The following is a 25,314-nucleotide window of genomic DNA, read 5'->3' on the forward strand; positions in this document are numbered from 1 at the left end:
GGAAAAAGACCGATGGTGCTTTTACTCACGCAACAATATATTAAAAAATAAGATATACTGATCGCAATCTTTGTGCTGCAATGACAGTGGGGGAATAAGGCACTCTGACAGCACACTGCAAAAGCTGTCGTTACACTGAGTCAATTAGATCAGCATCCAACACAGAATGCTTGCTTGTGTTGTTGCCAATATTAGACAAAGCTTCATCGCGGGGAAGAAGGCCGAAGCCCTCTGTCAAATCGAAGCGTTTGCTGCTACCGCACTGCTGCTGAGATATGTGACCAACCGGCAATGATTTGTTTAAGCCGAAAGCAAATTCGGAAAGTCGGCTGATACTGCCGCAACCCGCTACGCTGCGAATCACCAGGTATACTATTCTGTTAACCTTTTCAGGAAAAGCCAGCAAATAACCAATCACCCAAGGAACACGGTTTTTCTTTGATAAGTATATGTAACTGATTTATGATTGTTTAATAACTCAAAAAGCGCAAGGTGGCGGAGCCAATATAAAACATATATTTCACTTTAAAGGAATTGTTCACACAACTTATATTAAAGAATTATATATCGATTCTAATCTTTTTGATCTGCCCTGTACTTGATGAAGAATGAATAGTTCACACCACCGAACACATTTACAACTGATTTCATCATATCTGCTTCCGTAATCCGTCTAAAGCAATCTATTCTCAAGAAAAAAGTTGGTTAAAATCGTGTTATAAATCAGTTTTAAAAACAATTTGCAATGTATATACAACTTCAAGCTATGATTCTGATATATAACATCAATACGAGTGGATTGAAACTTGATGTTTTTCTAGCAATTTATTTATAACTTGTTTATAACTTGATGTTGCAGTGCAGGTGTTACTTGGGCAGAGGATGTAATTTTCGTTTCAACAAAGCTTAAAAATTTTAAATAACACTTCAGTTCGCATAATCAAACAACATTTTTCTGCATTTGAGCGAATTCGTGTATTTTTTAGGTAGCCCGTTCATTTGAAATCAATTTTGTTCAAATCGGTTGTGTAGTTTCTGGGATATTGATGTTTCGTGATTTTTACATTTTGATATATAACCTTTAAACAAAAAATCCGTTTACAATAGAAATCAATAAGATCTTATGAGGCAACTAGACTTTTCATTTGCAATTAATTTCATTGAAATCGGTTCAGCCATCTCTGAGAAAATCGAATGAGATTGGGAGAACGTTACACACACACATACATAAAATGCTCAGCTCGTCGAACTGAGTCGAGTGATATACGACGTTCGGCTCTTTTGAGCACCTCTATACCTTTAGTTTTTGCAGTGATTGGAGAAAGGCAAAAAGTAGCGATAAAAGCATTTTTGCCTGAACAATTTTTTAATAACTATATTAGGACGGATTATGACAAAAGTATGAAAACGAAAATATTTTTGTTTGTTTTGACGCAAAAACAAATTTCCTCGAGTTTGAGCACATTTCACCTTAAGGGGCAACAGTGGCGCCATTTTGAATTTAAAAAAATCGGAAATTTTCGATGTTTTTTCGACGCCATTTTGTTTTGAAGCCAAATATCAAAATACTAAGAGGTTGTCCACATATCAGCATTTTCTTACCCATTTAAAAAAAATGTCAAAGTGACAATAAGGCGACATCCATAAATTACGCAACGCAAAAAACCCAATTTTTGAACCCCCACCCCCCTATATGTAACCCCCCCCCCCCCTAAACGTAACGCCACAACTAACCCCCATAAAAATTACGCAACGCTGTAGAAGCATTTGTTTAATAAATATGCTATTTTTTGAAGAGGCTCTTCAGAGATTTTTTTATTACGTAACGCTGATCTTATCTCCCCCCTCCACTATGTAACAAATCGTAACGCTCAAGGATACCCCCCTCCCCCCTATGAGCGTTACGTAATTTATGGATGCCACCTAAGAATTTGTCTTCACATGATACCCCTCTTTTTGCAGGGAGGGGGTCGCATTTAACTTTAAAGCTGAAGCGATTTTTATGTTCTGATCGGTCCTGGCTAAAATATGCGACCCCTTCTCCGCAAAAAGGGGAGGATCATGTGAAGACAAATTCTTGTTGTTACTTTGAGTATCTCTTACACTCTTGATATTACATTAAACTGATTTCAAATAAGCTAATCTAACGTCTAGATAAACCTATTTTAGTATTGCTGAGGAATTCGTGCAAAAATTAACATGTTACTGACATTTTACTGGATCAGACACCTACCAATCGATTTCTGAGACTTTTTCACTCAATATAAGAAAGTTTTTAACTACCACTTTTAGATTTTAGCGCATTACCATTAATGCTCATATATAGGGGAGAGGGGAGCAGTTTCGGACACTTTTTCTATCTTGATTTTTAATATTTTTTGTTAACTTTTAAAAAAATCTGAATTCATTCTGGCTGTGCTTGGACATCGGGGTATCGTATAGGCCTGTTAGTAGTGTGCGTTTATGCGATTTCGATTAATTTATATGAGTTTCTCAAAATTGCTTTTTGTCCGAATGCGCCCCGTGTGTGGGGTAGTTTCGGACAGTCCTGGAGCACATTAGGACAGTGTTGAAAAACTTTTCTAGATTAATGAACATTTTGTGTTTTTCAACTCTTTCTTCCATATAAGCAGAGACTGAGATCAGATGCTTCACAAATCTCGAAACTCATCCTTTCATTTCAAAATTAATTCATGAAATATAAACCGAACAAACTAGCTATGAGAGAAAAAGGATACAAGAACTATGCCATTTTCTCGGCAATATTCAATTGGTTCAAAGTGCAATGGCATTCGTGATTGTCAAACAACAGCAAATTGGTTCACTTACGCTGCTTTCTGGAACCTTATTCAAGTATTCCAGAACATTGAGAAACAATTTTCCAATCGCCTTGGTATATGGGAACTTTCGATCAAATATTTCTCTAGAAATGTTTCTTCCACGTTCGTAAATACTTGTTGATCTGAGTTTCTGGATGAGAAGCTCTTTGATTTTTCCGTTTTTTAGTTTCTTTGATTTTTCAGATGACAGACCAAGGTACTTTTTCTAATTCCGCAGGTATCAGAAGCGTGTCTCAAAGACATTGTTCCGTTAGAAACTCTTCCCAACTCATCTTCGTTGATGCTTGCTCTATCGGTTTTCCTTTTGTATTTCCGAACCATTTTTAGGACTGAGAATCAGTCTAAATCGATATTTGTTAATAAACAACAATCAAATACAAATTTGGTAAGTGTCCGAATGTGCCCCATGAACGATGTCCGAATGTGCCCCACCACCATCCGAAGACAAATCTTAATTTTATCTAATAAATAAGATCTTTGTTTCCCCGTTGTTATCACGTGTTTTCATTACATATTAGTTACGAACTAAGGTGGTGTACATGAATTTCTGAATCACTCACAAAGAAATTAGAGAAATACTTACAACTCCAAGGTCAAACGGTTGAAAACATGAATGAAAAATGGCACTGTGTTGTTTTCGTAAGTAACAAACAACCAAGAGCTGTCAAACTATATGGTAGCTGTCGGTGGAAGGGCTGCCAACTTACTTATATTTCTTGTTTGGTTGAAAATTGCACCATTTGTTTTTTTAAGCTTTGTCCGAAAATGCCCCCCTTTCCCCTGCTCGATATTATTTCGCTTTGTGAAATATACTAAAAGCATGCCAAAACCGTTTTCGTAGAATAACCGTTGGAGCTCAGTTTTTGTCCGATTTAAGATCCGTTTTACCTTTGTTATTACCTTTGTTATACTAAACAAAGGTTATAAAATCGGTCGAAAAACGCAAAATAGATCCGAAGACCAGAGGGCCGAATGGTATATACCATTCGACTCAGTTCGAAGAACTGAGCAATGTCTGTTCGTGTGTATGTGTGTGTATGTATGTGTGTGTATGTATGTTGTCTGTATGTATGTGACGCAAAATACTAACGCACCTTTCTTATAGAACGCAATATCCGATTTTGATGATTTTATATGCCAATGAAAGCTACTGTGCTCCCCCAGAATGCTACCGAGTGGATTTTTGATTAATGGCTTAGATTTTGAGATATTGATGATAGAGTATGTTTTACCATAGGGTATTGGACTTCAAACACAAAATGAATCTGTTGAGGGCCAAGTGTTGTATACCAATCGACTCAGTTCGTCTAAATGAACATTGCCTATATACAAGTATATTTGTGTATGTACGTTAGTATTTGTAAATATGTTGTTTATATGTGTGGTATATCAAAATCGAACAAAAACAAAATAAAAAATTTCGCCTTTCACAGAATGCATTATTCGATTTAAGTGTTTACAAGTGCAAATAAAAGCCCCAAATCCTTTTGAAAAACATACTGAGCGAGTTTTTTATTGGTTGCTTGATTTTTAGAATATTTACCAAATAATTTTTAAACATGGAGTAGTTTACTTTTTGGATCATTTCACTCTCTATCCTTTTTTTATATCACTATATCTCTTTCTCTCGCTCTCTTTTTTTACAACTAATATTTATTTCTCAGAAGAAACTAAGAGTTAAAGACATCTGTGCAGAATTTTCATACTCTGTGTAGTTCGTTCTAACTGGTGTAAATAAATCAACCTTTCATTTTTAATAACTTTTTACTAACAATATTCAATAGATTTCAGAGGAAACTGCAATGCTTAAATAAGTCCGGTTCTCGTTTATAATATAAATATTGTTTTCTGAATTTACTTCAAATTTATTTAAAGGTTATTGCAAACAGAGTATTTGTCATTTCTATAATAAAAGTATACATGTTATCCCGAACCCCGTTTTGGCAGCTTGTTCTGAAATTGTTTCAGATTTTACCATACAGCCTAGGTCTGCAACAAGAGTTACGTTCCCAAGTACACTTTAAACAGTCAAAATTCTTAAGTCTTGCGAAAAACTTTACTTTTGAAAAAATGCATTTAAAATAGAATTAATTTAACAACTCTTAACAGCATCTGATGTGTACTGGGAATTGACATTTCAACAGCAGTTATAGGAGTTTCAATGAAATCTTTTAGCACTTGATCCTCACAGATTTTAAAAAATTTTTTGTTGATCTCTTGAAAGAATCACACGTATGGTTCAAGCAACTTTTCTATGGTAACAAAGCATTTAACGCGCTGTTTAATTCTGAACTATAATTTCTATAGAGCTTGTAGGACTTTACTGCAATTCGTAGGATATATTCGATGCTAATTCATAATCTATAATCATTATGTTCTTTTCTGGGTCTTTTTGAAAACGAAGCCGTTGTGGTATTGAGAATGTATGTGGGAACCTCATCGAGGTTCGATTCAGTGATGTTATTTGGTTCACCCTCTGGAAAACTATCTTTTGAATTTAATTTTAAACGATTTATGGTTTACTGGCATAACAAATTTATATGTAGTAATAGTTAGTATAAATTTATATGTAGTAATAGTTAGTATAACGAAGGTTTCTGCACTGCTAGGTGGATTAATTCAGGTTTTTTTTAAAGATGAGTAAGAAAATGCTAATATGTGGACAAACTCTTAAGGCCTAAGCACATTAGATACGTTGCGGCTGCGTTTGCGGCAATTTGACAGTTAGCCCTTACATTTTTTTATCAAATTAACATCAACGCAACGCAAACGTATCCATTGTGTTTGGCCCTTTAGAATGTTGATATTTGGTGTCGAAAAAAAATTTTTGCCCCTGAAGGTGAAATGTGTTCAAACTCGGGGAAATTTGTTTCTGCGTGGTGAATGGTGAATGGTGTCTTAGGGAGAACACTTAAATGACGTAGCATTCATCGTTTTGTGACAAGCTGTGACAAGGGGGCCTTGGAGGGGTTGGGTTAAAATCAACGTAGCATGTTTTTTAAACACCATTTTTTTGCAGAAAAAATGTACAAGCTTTTTAACTATGGCATTTTGCAATCTTCTGGAAGCCAGGCTTGTTGTTTCTTTCTAGAGAATCACTAGCGTGTAGAAGAGTATGAATCCTCTGTTGCAAAAACAACTGCTCTCAGTGAGGGCCTCTCACAGCGACGCACTTGCTTGGAAAGAGCAACGAACCTGAGGAGCTTGCAAAAAACACCGCGGTGAAATTAGAAACATCTCTCCAGAGAGATAATAAAGTGGCGTGAACTTTCTCACACAAAAGGACGTTACGCACAATATTTTCACAACAGAGCTCGCTGCAGTGCTTTCACAGTGTGTCTCTTAAGCATATAACAAACGAGGAGAGCATCTAGGTGTGAAAGTAAAATGGGTTGTTTCCTTTGCATCTCGAAACTGAAATATGAACCCAGCCGCCCGTCACGCACGCCTGCTGTTCGAATGCTTTCAAAATAATCTCAGCATTCACCACTCCTGTTTCGCTCAGCTGTGTATTATTCTTTTCTGCAGCAAGTAAGCAAGCAAGTAAGCAGCAAGTGTATTATTTTTTTCTGCAAGCGGTCGAAACACAGCACAAAGCAGAAAAAAAAGCGTGGTGCAAAAAAATACTGCACGTAATGTTCATGTTGAACAAGAAATAAGCGGTGAATATTCACTCTGTTCTTGCCACATATTGAGAAGAATAACAAGCCTGCTTCTGGCACAAAAACATTCACAAGATACTCTCTTGCCTTCAAAGCAAGTAACTTCTGTGATATATTTTTTTTTGCGAATTCGTGGATATTTTTTGTGTTCCCTACAGACAAAGATCCTACGGATTGCAATAATTTTTTCCGCCGCACCAAAAGGCAAATCCTTCAAAGCAGAAGACATTATTCCGAAGCGCAGTTAACGTTAGATAAAATGCTCTCACAAGTGTATGAGTGATAAAAAATAGCACGTGTCAACACGGTAATTTTTTTCAAATCATGGAAAAAATGTTACATCATTCAAGTATGATGCGCCCTTACGACAAAATGTGTGAAAATAATTTTATGAGTTGAAAATAATATAACTACATTTATTATTGTGATTTTTTTATTGTGATTGAGAATTCAACAAAAAAATTAGTATTTTTATTTTATAATTTTGCAGTAATAGCTTCTGGTATGGAAAAAACGCTATTGTCACAAGCATTCCTGAGTGCATTAGTTTTCGAGACATTCTAAAAATAATTTTGTATTTTACATTTATTTTATTTTAAATACACCATTTTAATATAGACTAACGCTTCCACAATTCACCTACATTAACAAACTACCCACATTTCGTCCAATATTGTTTTCCTTGCTCATACTTTCATCCGATATGGCGTCAAGTTTCAAAACCGTATAATAACTTGAATTGAAAGTAAATTGAAATCTAGCGTAATTGATTAAAAAATTCGATAAATAAATAGTAGAACACTGAGTAGAGGTATTTTAGGCCTGGGTGAATCGTGGTAGAATTTTAAATCTGCTCCTCTTTATTTAATGATCTTCTATGCAATGAATGCTTAGTTCCTTTTCTTATAAATGATTATCGTTAATGAGAAAACTTTGTAAATTCACGTATTTTTCAAAAGACAAACCATGTTCAAAGAATGGTGCTGGAAAACAAACATTTTCCTTTGCACATAAACCAGTCTTCTCTGCATGGTTGAAATATTCCACAAATATGTTCAGCACCTTAAACCAATTAAAGAAACAATTTTCCACCACTCACCTCCAGCTTGGAAAGCACGTTCCGTTTCCTTTGCGTTTGTTTAGAATATAGGGCTGGCGAGTAAAAGTCACCACTTGTGTAATGCTGCTTACGTTTCGTTGAAAAGGCGTCCATGCGGTTCTATCCGATTGTAATTATCCGCAACAATGCAATGTATCTGGTAAGATGAAGAGAAAGAGAAAAATAAAAGCATAATCAATACCATGTGCAAAGGTGATACCGAGGTGGAAAATTTATAATGTTTCATGGACTATAAAATAAACAATCGTCGGTTGATTGATAAATTCATCAAGTTAATTAATTGACATCCGCCTCATGTATGATACTTTGTGTATTGTGTTCGATTCCAGTACAGTTGCCGCCTGTCAGGCGAACGGAAAAGCCCTGCTAATACCATTCACAGTGACAAAACGACGAAGTCATGGCGACATTGTGGATCAATTGTTTAATTATCGCAATCAAACGGATCACGTTTTTTAGCGTACCGAATTGGTGGTGGTACTTGTTTAAACAATTTACGCTGATCTCACAAAAGTGACTCACAGCTCGTACATAGATTGGGAGCAATTTATAGTTCCGAACTCAGAACAACCGCAAAGAAGGGTGGGAGATAACAAATGAAACACAAAACGATATTTATCTTACAATGCAATATAGCAATAGCATAAATGGTTTTATCTCTTCGCGAAATTGCACCAAGAGCAAACGCTACTGGAATAATCCAAACAGATGATAAACGGGGGTAATTATTATAGTAGCATAATAGTTGAAATTGGCACATCGTCTTTAACTAAACACTTGTTTTTATTTTTGGCAAACAAGCGGTAGCTCCGGTCAGTAGAAGCATGATGTACTCTCAGATCCTGGAAGATTTCAAGAGTTCTGCTCCATTACTTGGCTTCTTTATGGCTCTGCTGGTCGGCTACCTTCGAATACAAGAATAAAGCGTATAACTTCAGTGCGTTTTGAACTGTCCTACAGATCAGACGTTTTTTCGGTTGCTTGTGGACTGGTCTTTGACTACCTATAGCTTCAAAGTTTGTGTTTTGTCAGTGTGTCTTTTAAAGACTACCTGGAAGTTATTTCCCATCAGTCTTTCTCAAGACTATCTATTTCTTTCTCAATACTTGCAATTTGATATTATTTTTGAACTTTTTCCGTATCACCTGAAATGGCTGGACGGAAAAAGAAACCTCGCATCGCTGCGGGGAGGAAAAGAGAGGCATCTCTTTCTGACACTTCGAGTGTCTGTAGTGACAATCCTTTTGATATTTTGCCTGAGCAAGAAGCTGGTGAAATGGAAGTTACAAATAATGAAACTATACAAAATATAAAATCTTTAAAAAAGGAGAAAGTTCCACCTATTGTGGTAACTATTTCTTCTGAATTTAATATATTCAAAAAGGAACTTTCAACGTTTGTTTCTGACGTTAAAATTACCTATCAAATTGGCCGTAGAGGTGAATGCCGCTTATTAGCCGACTCAGTAAAGGGTCGTGATCGTCTTGTTCAGTATTTGACTGACAAGATGTACAAATTTTTTACATATGACACCAAGAACGCCAAGCCGTTCAAGGTTGTCTTGAAAGGTCTCACCAACGATCAAACCGTTGATGAGATCAAACTTACTTTAACAGAATTACTTGGCATAGCCCCTACCCAAGTAATTCTAATGAAACAAAAATCACGAGGCGAAAACAGTCAGAGAACTGGAATTTCCCTTGTTAATTATTTAATTCATTTTAACCGCAATGAGGTTAACAACTTAAAATTTTTTGAAAAAGCACATGCTTTGTATAATGTGCGTGTAAAGTGGGAAATTTATAGGAAGTATGGCGGAGGTGAAAAGCATATCACCCAATGCCGTACTTGCCAACGTTATGGCCATGGTTCCAAATTCTGTAACATGGACCAAAAATGTCTTAATTGTGGAGACTCTTCTCACAAAAAGGACACATGTCCTGTGAAAGAGGGTAAAAATTTTCGCTGTGCGAATTGTAACGGCAACCATATGTCAAATTTTTATCAATGCCCAGTCCGTTTAGCAATTGTTAAGGCAAGGCAAGGTAAACAAAATTCAATTTCTCAATTAAAACCAACTTCAAAACAAAATTCTCCAAGCGTACCAGTGACGCATAGTTTACCTACTCCTTTGCATACCCGTTTAACTTATGCACAGGTTACAGGTAGTTCGAACATTATACCGCCTAGTGTTGGTAGTTCGAAAATGACCGTTAATATGGAGCAAAACACGCTAGAAAATAATTGTACACCTATCACTCCAGCTAAATTTGCTACCGAAAATATTTTCTCTAATGTCAACTGCCTGGGGCCTATTACGGCAGGTAAACTTTCTTTTTTGCAACAGGCAATGTTCGATCTTATGAACGCCATGTTGCAGGCAAAATCAATGTTTGAAGCCATTCAAATAGGCACAAATTTTACTATTAAAATTGTTTCTAATTTAAAATTTAGCAATGATTTTAAATAAAACAATTAAAATATTAAATTGGAATGCTCGCTCATTGAAGGCCAATGAGAATGAGCTTTTTAATTTTTTAACAGTAAATAATGTGCATATTGCAATTATTACTGAAACATTTTTGAAACCTAACATAAAATTAAAATATGATCCCAATTACGTGGTTCATAGATATGATAGGATTCAGGGTTCCGGCGGTGGAGTTGCAATTGTTATTCATCGCCGAATCAAACATCGTGCTCTTCCCCATCTTGAGACGAAAGTTATTGAAACTTTGGGAATTGAAGTTCAAACTAAACTTGGGATTTTATTTATTGCCGCAGCATATTTACCATTTCAATGCACACGCGAGCTCAAAAATTATTTTAAAGGTGATTTACAAAAACTCACCAGAAATCGTTCGAAATTTTTCATAATCGGCGATTTTAACGCTAAACATCGTTCATGGAATAATTCTCAAAGTAATTCCAATGGCAAAATTTTATTCAATGATTGTTCTTCAGGATACTATTCTATTTTGTCTCCGAATAGTCCTACATGCTTTTCTTCTGTAAGAAACCCTTCAACAATTGATTTGGTGCTAACAGATCAAAGTCATGTATGTAGTGATTTGATCACACATGCTGACTTTGATTCTGACCATCTTCCAATAACTTTTTCTTTATCCCATGAATCAGTTTTAAACCCTATGAGCTCTGTTTTTAATTATAACAAGGCTAATTGGGAAAGATACAAAACTCATATTGAGAGAAATTTCAATAATGAGCTTGATTTGCAAAACGAAGTGAATATTGATTCCGCTTTGGAAGCATTAAAATGTGCAATTGTTGATGCCAGGAATTATTCTGTTCCAAAGGCTCAAGTGAAATTTGATTCATCAATAATTGACGAAAATCTTCAACTTCTTATTCGTTTGAAAAATGTCCGCAGACGTCAATATCAACGTTCTCGTGACCCTGTTTTTAAAACTATTTATAAAGATTTACAAAAAGAGATTAAACATAGATTTACTCTTCTGAGAAATCAAAATTTTGAGACTAAAGTTGAAAAATTGGAACCATATTCAAAACCATTTTGGAAGCTGTCGAAGATTCCAGTTCCAGTTTTAAAAGATGGTGAACGTTTTCTTGTATCCAATGAACAAAAGGCTCAAAGACTTGCTCAGCAGTTTGAGAGTGTTCATAACTCAAATTTGAATTTTGTGAGTCCAATTGAAAATGAAGTCAAACGTCAATTTGATTTAATTTCTTCCCAGAATTTTTTACCTGCAGAAATAATTGAAACTAACTTGAATGAGATTAAATCAATTATTAAAAATTTCAAAAATATGAAAGCACCTGGTGACGATGGAATCTTTAATATACTAATCAAACATCTCCCTGAGAGCACAATGGAATTTTTAGTGAAAATTTTCAATTGCTGCTTCAAAATTGCATATTTTCCCAAATTATGCAAAAATGCAAAAATTACTCCCATTTTGAAACCGGATAAGAACCCAGCTGAAGTTTCAAGTTATCGACCAATCAGTTTGCTTTCTTCAATAAGTAAACTGTTTGAGAGAATTATTCTTAACAGAATGATGTCACACATCAACGAAAATTCAATTTTTGCAAATGAACAGTTTGGATTTCGCCATGGGCATTCCACAACTCATCAATTGCTCAGAGTTACTAATATGATACGAGCTAACAAATCTGAAGGTTATTCCACTGGAGCTGCTCTTTTAGACATAGAAAAAGCATTCGACAGTGTTTGGCATAAAGGTTTGATTGCGAAATTGCAAACTTTTAATTTTCCAATTTTCCTAATCAAAATTTTAAAAAATTATCTTACTGATCGAACTCTGCAGGTTGTCTATCAGAATTCAAAATCTGATAGATTTCCTGTTAGAGCAGGTGTACCTCAAGGTTCAGTCTTGGGTCCAGTCCTGTACAACATATTCCTACTTGCAAAAGTGGAAAATCTTTCCCAATGCTTCTAAAACTCAAATGATAATTTTTCCGCATAAGCCTAGGGCTTCTTTCCTCAAGCCAAACAATAATCACGTTGTCAAGATGAATGGGGTTATTTTAAGTTGGTCCGACAAGGTTAAGTACTTGGGACTAATTTATGATAAAAAACTTATTTTCAAAGAGCACATTGAGAGTATACAAGCCAAGTGCATCAAATATACGAGATGTTTATATCCTCTCATTAACAGGAATTCTAAACTTTGTTTAAAGAACAAACTTTTGATTTACAAACAAATTTTTAGACCAGCAATGCTTTATGCTGTACCGATCTGGTCAAGTTGCTGTTCAACAAGGAAGAAAACGCTCCAAAGGATTCAGAATAAAATTCTGAAAATGATTTTGAAGCGTCCTCCTTGGTTTGGTACACTCGAATTACATAGACTTACTGGTGTTGAACCATTAGAAGCTATGTCAAATAAAATTATTAACAATTTTCGACAAAAATCGTTGCAATCCTCAATTGCTACGATAAGCTCTCTTTATAGCCAATAAGTTAGCAATTAAGTTAGTTGTAAGTTTACTTCCCCTTTTCTGACAAGTAGGTTTAAATCCCTACGAATGATAAGTCCTAATTGCGAAAGCAAACAAATCCTAACAATTAAAATTACAAATTTCTAACAGTGTTGAGAAGTCACCATTTGTGATTGGACACACATACTCAATATTTACTAATATTTATCATAAATACTTAAGCTACTAACAAAAAAAAAAAAAAAAAAAAAAAAAGCGTATAACTTCGCAAAAGCAAAAGTCCGACCCACAATGGTACCGCCCTCTGTGAGCTACCCTAGTAGAGCTACAAAGGAACTTTCGCCGGGTTTTATTCGTTTGGCCTCATTTCCCACTCATTTCACTGATCCTAGGAGAAGAAAGAGCAGAAGGAATGTACCTTTTGTTCAAAAAAGTATACGAGCTTTAAGAAAATTACCATTGGAAAAACGTACGCTTGAAACAGTAAAACAGTAAATTAAAGATTGACGAAAATGTTAGGATTTTATCATTCATGCAATTAGCGGTTAAAAGCACAGGAGATTATGGAATGAGGGTTTTCATTCAAATTGGTCTAAAGAGTTGGCAACACCTGCTCAGAGTTTTTTCAAGGATTTTTTATTGTGAAAAGTCTTTAAAAGACAATAAAAAACCTTTTATAAAAATTGACACAGTTCATTCTTTTACCATAATTTTGTGGTTACTATAATTTTAAAAAGTATATTTTTCATCAATAAAAAATCTCGAAAGTTGTTGTTAGAAAGACTAAAACTATTTTCAGTGTAAAATTACTTGATATTTCTTCACATTTCGAACACGTAAAGTTTTTTTTAAATTGCCACAAAACTCTATGAAGTCTGTGTATAAATAAACAGAAGGTCAAGTTCCGAATCGGAATGTAGCACTAAGGCTTTGCTATGTCACAAAACTTGGGTGAATTGGCGTAAAATTCCTCGAACAGCACGTGCCGGTGTTTTATTTGCTGATTTCCCCCTCAGCCTCGTGTATGTCAGTCGCAAAATGTAATGCGTCTTACCATTCCTCCATTGTCGAAAAAAGTAAATCAATCTGTGAATTGTCTGCTCCGTCTGATTGACTATTGGCCAAAATATACGACGAAGAAGTATGCGTGTAATCAGCTTGAACTTCTTCAGTCCAGTATTTCAGTTCAGGCTCTCGTGCTTTGCTGATAAGCTGGGCGGTACTGATAAACCCTGCCAAGCGAAGTTGATAAGAGACTCTTTGGTTTCCTCAACGGAGGTTACCGACCAAGGTGGATCACTGTCGTTTACACGCAGCTTAAATATTTATTCCATCTCAGCTACATATAGTACAAAGGATTAGAGGGCCAGATATGAAGCCAGGGACGTTGACAACCACAACACCCAGAAGGTGCGGAATCTTTGGAAAGGCAGTACCTCAACCGAACAATAATTCTGGCTACGTCCCTGCAAAAAATACTATATTTCAGATACGGGGGAATGAACTCGAAGTAAGCTACCGAAACAACGAGAACTACGAAACGAATGTTTCGAAAGATTAATTACCGCAATTTATTCCGAATCAAATAACGTACGCAAAAACGCAGTTTTCATTTGGTTCCGAATAAAGTTATTGCATACTTCGAAAATTGAAACCATTTTTTATTGCACCGTCGGAGTATTCGCAATTATTGGTCAGCAATAGTGTATAACTAGCACCATTAATTACAGCCTTATCAGTTTCACACACTCGTGCAGGCTAAATTATAGTCACTTGATGACATTTCCACGGGATTCTACTGATCATTGGGGTACCTATTTCTGTGTATGCGTGTTTGCAACATTATCTGCACTCATAGAGGAAGGTCGTTCGCTACACTTGGGCCTATCAGTGGTTTTTTGAATGGAAAGCTCCGATTTTCCGCATTTCCGCTTTATTGCGCTGCTGGGAATATGCTATGAAGGTAGGATTTGTGGACCAGTGTCTTTTCTATACCTTTTTTTTCTCAGTATGAACAAACGGGCTGAATACTCTGCTAAATTCTATCAATCAAGCGAAAAATTGACGTTTGAATGGGATTTAAAATTGTTGTTCAAGATTCATGACCACCTAAAAATGCAGATTTCGACAGCTAGATTTATTTTGAAATTAGATAACGTTAATTATAAATTTTAGTCAGTTCCCCGTTACTACTACTGCAGGTCAGGTAATTTGTAATTTGTAAAATTTCGGAATTATTCTTGCAATCTTTATGCTGTGCTTTTGTGCACCAAAATCGTTCCTAGTTGATTCACGCATTAGTTTTTCTGTTGTTTATATTGCTATCACTGTTGCCGTATATTTATCTCCTTAATCTTTTATGTTTTAATAGGTTTATTTTTATTTTTATTATGTTTTATTAGGTGCACAACTAAGGTCTCGTTGCTTATCAACTGATGAAGCCATCAGTAAGTGCTAGTCGGTTTTGACGTATCTAAAACGTGATGAACTAAGCAGAGACACATGATAAACAAACCGCTTTGACACGTTAGTGATTTTATTGTGGCGTCATATACACTAATATTGTTTTTAACGCGGGTAGCACGCAGCGCGTAAAAAACCGCATACCTTTTGATATCGCCGTGAAAAAACCGTGTAAATACCAAATCCTCTAAAAAAAACTTTTTTGCTTAACGTTTTTCTATTTCTGCTAAATTCTTTCGAAAAAGAATCAGTAGCAGTATTTTTTCCAAATGCGAATAGAGCTGAAAATCAAGAAAAAATATAAGAAGGTTTGTCCGCGTATGTTCCAAAATCCGCGTAAATTCCGAAGTCAGTGTAAAAAGCACATAAAAAAGGCCTTAGTGTACTTTTAGTAGTGTGAAAATGACTGATTTTGTGTCTAAACATCGTCATTTGCGGAAAGTGTTACTTTTCTCATTTCATTCAATTGAAGTGAACCAGCCGCCGGCTGAAAGCCTCAAAAATATAGACAAAACAAAATTCAATTCAAATAAAACGGCGGCTAGAATGCATCGAGAGTTGAAAAAAACGTTTACAGAAATGCTGCTCCAGCGCTTCAAAGATAGTGATTACGATGTTCACGACTGTCCGCATAAAAACATGCTAAAAATCTTCGTGGACGCTGAATTGGAGGAATTGCTCGTTGAGGATCCATGCCAAACGCAGGAGCAGCTTGTTTTCATATTAGGCAATACTTTTTTTTAATTGAATTGCATTTGTACTGAAAAAACTTATTTTTAATGGTTTCCCTCAATGCGACCAGAATCGTTAATCTATTGTGAGATATGTCCGGGTGTCTGTTGTATCCCGCACTTCTATTAGTAGCAATACCGCTGTTGAGGAGTGGCCTGCTTATTATTTATCCATGCTTGTGTGTAATATGATTTTACACTTCTTTTCACAAGCTTACTACTTTACTACAGACAAATTCCACAAAAAACTTTGCATAGATGTTTCTATATGCAAAAGATTCCATTTTGTGCTACTTTTTTGGACACGACTCATTTTGAGGAGCTATTGAAAAATGCTATTTTGGGATGGTATTGATGATTACCAATATGTCTAGGGCCAAAACGGTTTGTTTGATCGGTATGGCGTCTTCGGCAAAGTTATAGATAACAATTTTGTCTTTCCGAAAAAATATATACTCTAGAAAAAAATTATTTGTGCAAAAAAAAGTTAAAATACAAATTAAAAATTAATTATCTGAAAAGGCTTTTTTTTATAAAAACTCTAAAAGATTACCTTAACAATGAAACCGGTCATGATTGGTCATGGAGAAATATATAAAAGTTATATTTTGAAAAAAAAAAAATTTTTTATTTTTTTTTCTGAAAGGCTTGTTTATTTTTTTTAAGGACAAAATTCTACAAAATCTACAGATGTCAATCAAACAAACCGGTTTGGCTGTAAACAAATTTTCAACTCCCATAGAGCACTCTATGGGGTATTGAAACAAAATTACAGTCAAATCGGTTCGTCTTATGCGCATAGTGTCTTTGACAAAGTTGTAGATAATAATTTTGTCCTTCCATAAAAAGTATACCCTGTGAAAATCGATTTTTTTTTTCAAAACATTAACTTTTTTTCTTGACTTCTACATGATTGGACCTGTTTATTTAGGTAATCTTTTGTAGTTTTCATAAAAAAAATTAGGTCTTCAAAAAAAAGGTTTTTAGATGATTAATTTAACTTTTTCACAAAAACAAAAAAAAACTAGAGTGTATATTTTTTTCGGAAAGACAAAATTGTTATCTACAACTTTGCCAAAGACGTCACACCGATCAAACAGGTCGTTTTGGTCCTACAAATATTTGTAATCATCAATACCTTCCCAAAATAGCAATTTTCAATACCTTCTCTAAAATGAGTCGTGTTCCAAAAAATGAAATAAATAGCACAGAATGACATCTTTTGCCTATAGAAACGTCTATGCAAAGCTCAACCAGATGAAAAATTATGATTAAAAAAATATTAAAACTGGTACATTTTATAATGGAATCGCTCTATAGCGAGCCTTGTTCCTCTTTTCAAATATCGCCAATTATAATTTCCTGGAGAAGTTTCTTTGTGCGCCTTCTGACCAGTTTTATTATAACGGGTGACAACTAAAAATTCGAAATTTTTGAGAGGCTCTTTTACTCCATAACAAACACGCGACATGAAAGTATGTATATGAAAGCTCTCTCACTTTCCTCATAATGCCAGTATTTTTTGTTTTGTTCATACACGCCCAGTTCTGTTAAAAATGGCGTCGAAACAAGGAGCATTCCGCAAGCGCATTGTACAGTTCGCTATGAACTGCACAACAATTTTGGCAAAAAGTTCACGATAAACCATTTTGAAAGCGAAAATTTTTCTTGTGTGTTCCTGCAAAACTTAACAATAATTCGCTAGAAAGACCGGCCAGAGTAGTGGCTAGGGACTTGGTTACCAATCGAAATGTGTACCAAAACGAATGTTTGAACAAAATTCCATTTTTTCCAAAATACCATATTTGTAAAAAGCATGTGTTTTGGTCAGATACAATATCATTACATTACGTCAAAAAACACAAAACGTTCCTGAACAACCACTCGACTCCATTTGTACCCCAAATACGCAACCAAACGAGTTTACCTCAGTGTCGTCCAATCGAAGATTTCTTTGGCATTTTGGGTTCCTTCGGTGCAAAAATAACTGGAGATAAACGAACTGCAAACAGTTGATTGCTAGAACCAAATGATGCACTTAAAAAGCGAAATTGAAGGCTAGCATCATAACCCTCTAGTGCCCAGTGCCGCCTTTAGACACGCTTAAGTTGAACCTCTAAAAAGCTTCAATAAACACTTGAAAAATGTTAATAAGGTTTTATAGAGATTTTACCGAGGTCCGTCTGAAAAATAACTTGGGCACTAGAGGGATAAGAAAACTTCGTAGGAAGGCCGGTAACGAACCTTTCTCAAATGTTCAATGTTTTTTGATGAATGTATCGTCATTAAAAATAAATCAGTTTTTCTTTAAGTTAATGCATCTTTTTTGACAGCAGTAGAAAAAAAATTACAAATTTTTAGTTGTCACTCGTTAAGAGTGACTTACTTTGTTAAGATTAAGTTGTACCATGGGATTAGAGAATTTTGCGTAAAGGAAGGGTAAGTTGTGAGAAAGCCTGAGAATAAACTCATGTCTTTTTCGGTCATCGAATGGCTTGATTCTACTAAGATTCGAGCCCACCACCATCCGTTTGATAAAGTGGACTCTGGAACTTTGCGGCTACACAGCTCCCCTTACGAGAACTTATAGGCGCACCTAAAAGACGACTTTACATGCATTTTTCTTTCGTTTTTATCGCTTTTGAACGAACGAAATATAAATAATGCTTATATTTTCACTTTCAATCATAGTTACAGGGTGCGGCGGAAAAAATGCAACAATTTGTGGTGTTTCTTTCGAATATTATTTAAAGTACTTTTAGGCAATAATTTCAACATTTTCGAGTTTAGTTATCTGTATAAAATCCTATCCAACAAATTCACTCAATATGTCCTCAATTTTAGGCAATGACATCCTCTAGACGACGCCGGAAGCCATCATGTGCGCTCTTTAGGTTGTTCACAATACAGGGTGAGATGATTTGAAGGCTCTTGCTTCAACATACGCGCAAATCCAATAATCTAACGGGTTGAGGTTCGAGCTGCTAGGAGGCCACAAATCATTCGGCCAAAACTTTCTTTTAAATTTTCTGTCAGCCAGTGTTGGGTCCGACTTCCGAGTAAACGTATGATATGGCGCTTCATCTTATTGTATGACAAAGTAATGATCCTTAGAGAAGTTGGCCTCACCCAGGGAAGCACTCGGTCCTTCGAAATACCGATATGCACTGCGGTATTAATTTTAACACCAGTATCAATAAAAACAGGCGGCGTTTTCAAAACGTTGGACGCTACCAAGCCAAACATCATTGCATAACCGGAAGTTTAGTTTGGATCTTGACCTTTACCTTCTCAGGAACATCTTCAACTTCCTTCGGTGGTTTGTCACTCTAGCTCTAGAAGATGCGTGCAAGTCTTCTTTGATGATTCTTTTTTTTTTTTTTCTTCACATAACATTTATTTGACACGGCACAAATACAATTTAATGTTTAACGGCGCCAATTATATCTGTTGACTTAAAAACTAAAGCAAATTTTTTATCCTCGCTGCCGACTACGAGCTGAAATTAAGTCTAACTTAAAACTAGCATGGGATTTCCAATCAGTGTTTTGTTGTTCAATGGTCGTCTGATAATCGTCGAATGGCATGTATGGATTCGTTCTGCTGAGCCACGATGTCGTGAGTTGGGACAGAGGCTCGTAGTCCTTGGGTCCTGGTTCTGTTGTGCGGGGTCTGGTTGCTGGTTTTGTGCTTAAGGTTCAAACGTGTTCTTGTCGTTTTGTTGGGTGTAGACGGAGGGGAACGGGACTAGACTGGGGCGTGGATGGATTTCAGGAAAACGTTTATAAGGGACATGTAGGATAGGTCACGGCTCGCCAAGACATCACGAACAGGAACAGCCGGCTGTCTACCCTCGGCCTGCAGGGAAGCTATTAATTTAGACCTGGCGTCACGGTGTACAGGGCATGACCAAACCACATGCTCTATGTCGTGATAACCTTCACCACAGGCACAGATACCACTTTCCCCGAGCCCAACACGACGGAGGAGCGCGTCAAATCTATAGTGATTGGACATAAGCCGGGACATCACGCAAATGAAATCCCGACCTACATCCAACCCCTTGAACCACGGGTTCGTCGATACTTTGGGGATTATGGAATGTAACCACCTTCCCAATTCCCCTCTGGTCCAAGCATTTTGCCAACTGATGATCGTATTCTGACGTACAAGTGCGAAAAATTCATTAAAGGCAATTGGTCTTTCATAAATATCACCGTTTGTTGCGCCCACCTTAGCCAAAGAGTCCGCTTTCTCATTACCCGGTATCGAGCAGTGAGAAGGGACCCACGCTAAGGTAATCTGAGTAGATTTTTCGGATAAAGCACTCAGATGTTCCCGTATTTTCCCCAGGAAATACGGAGAGTGCTTAACATCTTTCATCGATCGGAGAGCCTCAATGGAACTGAGACTGTCCGTAAAGATGAAATAATGGTCCGTGGGCATTTTTTCGATAATCCCTAGGGTGTACTGAATTGCAGCTAATTCTGCGACGTAAACAGAAGCAGGATTATCGAGCTTATGGGAGACGGTTAAATTGTTATTGAAGATACCGAAGCCAGTGGACCCATCAAGAAGTGATCCGTCAGTGTAGTACATATTGTCGCAGTTGATGTTTCGATATTTATTGGAAAAAATTTTAGGGATCTGCTGCACGCGTAAATGATCCGGGATTCCACGAGTTTCTTCTATCATGGATGTATCGAAAAACACAGTAGAATCAGAAGTATTTGATAAGTCGACACGATTTGGAATATTCGAAGAAGGGTTAATATTTTGGGACATGTGATTGAAATACAATGTCATAAAACGGGTTTGAGAATTAAGTTCGATTAACCTTTCAAAATTTCCAATCACGGGACGGTTCAAGACCTCACATTTGATTAGAATACGAGAAGACAGGCTCCAGAAGCGGTTTTTCAATGGTAGTACTCCAGCTAAAACCTCCAAACTCATCGTATGGGTCGACTGCATGCAACCTAAGGCGATACGCAAACAACGATATTGTATTCGCTCCAGTTTGATCAAATGTGTGTTTGCTGCGGAGCGGAAGCAGAAACACCCGTATTCAATAACAGACAATATCGTTGTTTGGTAAAGCCTTATAAGGTCTCCTGGATGGGCTCCCCACCATTGTCCGGTTATTGTACGAAGAAAATTCACTCTTTGTTGACATTTTTTCATCAGATACCTCACGTGACAACCCCAGGTGCCTTTAGAGTCGAACCAGACACCAAGATATTTGTGTACCAAAACCTGAGAAATCGTTTTACCCATTAATTGTGTTTGGAGCTGAGCAGGTTCATGCTTCCTAGAAAAAACTACTATCTCAGTCTTCTCCGGAGAGAATTCGATACCTAGCTGTAAAGCCCAAGCAGACAAATTGTCCAAGGTATCTTGCAATGGTCCTTGCAAATCGGCAGCTTTGGCTCCTGTAACAGAGATTACACTGTCGTCTGCAAGTTGTCTTATCGTGCATGAATTTGCCAGACATTCGTCGATGTCATTTACATAAAAGTTGTAAAGAAGGGGGCTTAAACATGAGCCCTGGGGAAGACCCATGTAGCTAATGCGAAAAGTTGCCAAATCGCCATGCGTAAAATGCATGTGCTTTTCGGACAACAAATTGTGCAAAAAATTGTTCAAAATTGGAGAAAATCCTTGTCGGTGAAGTTTACCCGAAAGAATGTCAATAGAAACGGAATCAAAAGCCCCCTTAATGTCCAAGAACGCAGACGCCATTTGTTCTTTACGAGCATACGCCAGCTGAATATCTGTTGAAAGCAACGCAAGACAATCATTCGTCCCTTTGGCACGGCGGAAGCCAAATTGAGTTTCTGATAGTAGACCATTTGATTCGACCCAGTGGTCTAAACGACGGAGTATCATTTTTTCCATCAATTTCCGGATACAGGATAGCATTGCAATCGGCCTATAAGAGTTGTGATTAGAAGCTGGTTTCCCTGGTTTTTGGATGGCGATCACCTTCACTTGCCTCCAATCCTGCGGTACCATGTTTTGCTCCAGGAACTTATTGAACAAGTTCAACAAGCGCCTCTTGGCATTGCCGGGTAGATTCTTCAACAAGTTGAATTTGATTCTATCTAATCCAGGCGCGTTATTGTTACAGGACAGGAGGGCAACTGAAAGTTCTGCCATCGTAAAAGGTGATTCTATCGCGTCGTGGCCCGGAGACGCATCGCGAACAATATTTTGCTCAGGAACAGAGTCCGGACATACTTTCCTGGCAAAATCAAATATCCACCCACTTGAAGACTCCTCGCTTTCGTTGACCGTTACGCGATTCCGCATTCTTCGGGCTGTGTTCCAAAGAGTGCTCATCGATGTCTCCCTCGACGTCTCGTTCACGAACCGACGCCAATATCCACGTTTCTTTGCTTTAGCCAAGCTTTTAAGCTTGGTATCAAGCTCCGAATACCGTAAATAGTCGCCAGGTATACCTCCCGTCTGGTAGGCCTTAAACGCGTCGGATCTTTGCGTGTAGACATCGGAGCACTCTTGGTCCCACCACGGAGTGGGAGGCCGTTCTTTGATCGTTACGCCGGGATATTTCTTCGTTTGGGCTTGCAACGCGGCGTCGAGAATCAAGCCCGCGAGGAGGTTGTATTCTTCAAGTGGTGAATGATGTTGAATCGACTCGACCGCTTTTGAAATCATTTCCTCGTATAACTTCCAATCGACATTTCGTGTGAGGTCATACGGAATGTCAATTGGTCGCATGCGAGTTGACCCGTTAGTAATTGAAATAAGAATAGGCAGATGGTCGCTACCGTGAGGATCGAGGATTACCTTCCATGTGCAATCCAACCGTAGCGACGTCGAACATAAGGATAGATCCAAAGCGCTTGGGCGCGCTGGAGGTTTCGGGATACGTGTCATTTCACCGTTGTTTAAAATAGTCATGTCGAAGTCATCGCAAAGGTTATAGATTAAAGAGGAGCGGTTATCATTGTATGGGGAACCCCAAGCCACGCCATGAGAGTTGAAGTCTCCCAAAATCAAACGTGGCGAGGGAAGAAGTTCTATTAAATCAAAGAGCAGCCGTTGCCCAACCTGTGCTCTGGGAGGAATATATATTGAGGCAATACAAAGCTCTTTACCTTGTATTGTCATTTGACATGCGACAACTTCGATGCCTGGAATCGAGGGGAGGTTAATACGATAGAAAGAATAGCACTTTTTAATCCCTAAAAGTACTCCTCCATATGGGGTGTCTCGATCAAGGCGAATAATATTAAAATCATGGAAGTTGAGATCAATATTTGAAGTAAGCCAAGTTTCACAAAGGGAAAATGCATCGCATTTGTTTTTATTTATCAAAACTTTAAACGAATCAATTTTTGGTAAAATACTTCTACAATTCCACTGTAAGACAGAGATAGAATCCTTCATATACGCAGTTGAATTAGGCATCGAAGGATACAATCGCTGCAAGGAGAGGCCATTGGGCAGTCAACTGCTTCAAAAATGATCTAACTGTTGGGAGGAATGCTGTAAGAAAAATTTTAATTGGATCGGGTACATTGAAAGTTTCAAAAATCCAGTCCACAATGTCAGAAAATTTCACTAATCCAGAGTTTGTTTCATCAACTGGGAGTGTAAAAGGAGCAACTGGGGTTTTAGATGTTCCTGGCAGTGCTGGGAACTCCTTCTGGGACTTTAAATTTGCCAGCCCAGGAGGAGTTTGCTTCGGTTTTTCCGCAGCACTGTTTGGTTTGTTTGTATCTTTCATTTCACTTTGAGAAATCCTAGGACCTTTTCTGGGAAGTTTAGGAGAGGAAATATTTTTCCTCTTTCTAGACTCCCCAGGATTGGCGTAAGATGCTCCCGCTGGTGAATCGTCAGAATCGGTTTCTTCAGAGGGCAACAGATCGAAGGGGTTCGAAGTAACGGGAGAAGTGGTAACGGTCTTCTTCAGCATGTCAGCGTAGGAACGCTTTGAACGCTCTTTGAGAGACCGTTTTATTTTATCCCTGCGCTGCATGTACACCGCACATGTCGAGAGCTCATGCAGATTTTCTCCGCAGTGAATACACTTTTCAGCGTTAACACTGCAAGAATCTTCCGCATGAGACTCCCCACACTTGCCACAACGTGCCTTATTGCAGCAGTAGGCGGCTGTATGGCCTAACTGCTTGCAATTCAGGCAGTTCATGACGCGGGGCACGTAGAGCCTCACAGGGAGACGAACCCGGTGGATCGAGACGTGGCTTGGTAGTGCAGACCCGGCGAACGTAACTCGAAACGAGTCTGACGGAGTGTATACTGTTTTGCCACCGATGATCGATGCTGACCGCAATTGCTTGCAGTCGAGCACCTTTACTTCGGGACACGTTTTGTTCTTAAAGCACCCTTTGGCACTTTGCAGTATACACTCGACGGACAGACTCGAATCGGTTATGACACCGTCGATCTCCACGTCTCGTGCGGGTATGTAAACGCGATACTCGCGTGTGAAGAGCTCAGAGCAAGCTATATCGTTGGCCTCTTTCAGGTTACCGACCACGACACGGAGCTTGTTAGGCCGGACCTTGGAAATTTCGGTCACGCCCTTGTACTCCTTCGTCAGGTCTTTAGAAATCTGCAAGAGGTTCAACTGTTTCGATTTCGGTCCTGCCTTTGGCCGAAAATAAACAGTATAGCTGCCCTGGGCTCCGTCTGGGTAAAGCCTGGGGCGAGGGGGGACTGAAGAATGAACAGGGGAGGGGGTAACAGAAGGGTCAGGGTCAGAGGGGTTCGGGGATGGTGGCGCGGGAGGCGAGGGATCTACATCCATCGCGCTATGTTTAGCGCACTAGCGCTGACAAGAACACGTACCTTTTTATTTCTCCCTTCCAGTAAGGTTGGTTGTCCGATCGTTCGAAGTAGCAGCCGTTACAGCCAGCAGCACCAATACAGCAGCACCAAACAGCCACCAGCAGCGAGCCAGGTGTGAGATCACTCCACACAGCGATACGACTCGCTGACACTGATGGCTTCTTCTTTTTCCTCGTTTGTGTCTCGTCCACTGCTGTAGCACAATCCAGCCAGCAGCCAAATCGGCTTACGCACCAGCTGGCAGTCACGATGCGAAACAGTTGCACAAAGGAACGACCTTGAACCCGGATTTATTTCACTCGACCAGGCAAACAATGCCAACACTTGTTCACACGTCTTTTGTTTTATACTCTATCGGACCGATCACCAAACACGTCCAGTACTGATGCGTGTTCGGCACAGAATGATCTTTGATGATTCTTCGCATGGATTTCTTTCAAATGTTGGAATCAGAGAGAGCATCACAAAAGAAAACGAAAAATGTACTCCAAGTTTCGATTCGACATTATTTGAAGGATGTCTTCGGGACTGCAAATATAGAAAAGAGAAGAAGCTGTTTTTTTTATAAAAACGATCGTGTCCGCACTACGCACTATACCGGAGACATTTTCCCTCTCTTTTTTTATTTGCCTATGATGGATGTCGGGTGACGGCTGTTAAAAAAGGCTGTGGAAAAGAGAAGCGTAAGGACTGCTCGGCACTTTGCCGACAGCTTT

The 25,314-nt window shown here is 38.0% G+C and overlaps 1 protein-coding gene across 5 annotated transcripts in view; it reads right to left on the reverse strand.

The window, feature by feature from the left end:
* Positions 1-25,314, reverse strand: part of LOC129731421 (uncharacterized) — a 135,495-nt gene that overhangs the window by 12,769 nt on the left and 97,412 nt on the right. For all 5 annotated transcript variants that reach the window (XM_055691411.1, XM_055691409.1, XM_055691410.1 and 2 more), the window contains one exon: positions 7,602-7,758. The gene's annotated coding sequence lies outside the window, so the exon portion shown is untranslated. The remainder of the gene's footprint in view (positions 1-7,601; positions 7,759-25,314) is intronic.

This window comes from Wyeomyia smithii, chromosome 3 (assembly GCF_029784165.1).
Source record: "Wyeomyia smithii strain HCP4-BCI-WySm-NY-G18 chromosome 3, ASM2978416v1, whole genome shotgun sequence".
NCBI classification, from domain to species: Eukaryota; Metazoa; Arthropoda; class Insecta; order Diptera; family Culicidae; genus Wyeomyia; species Wyeomyia smithii.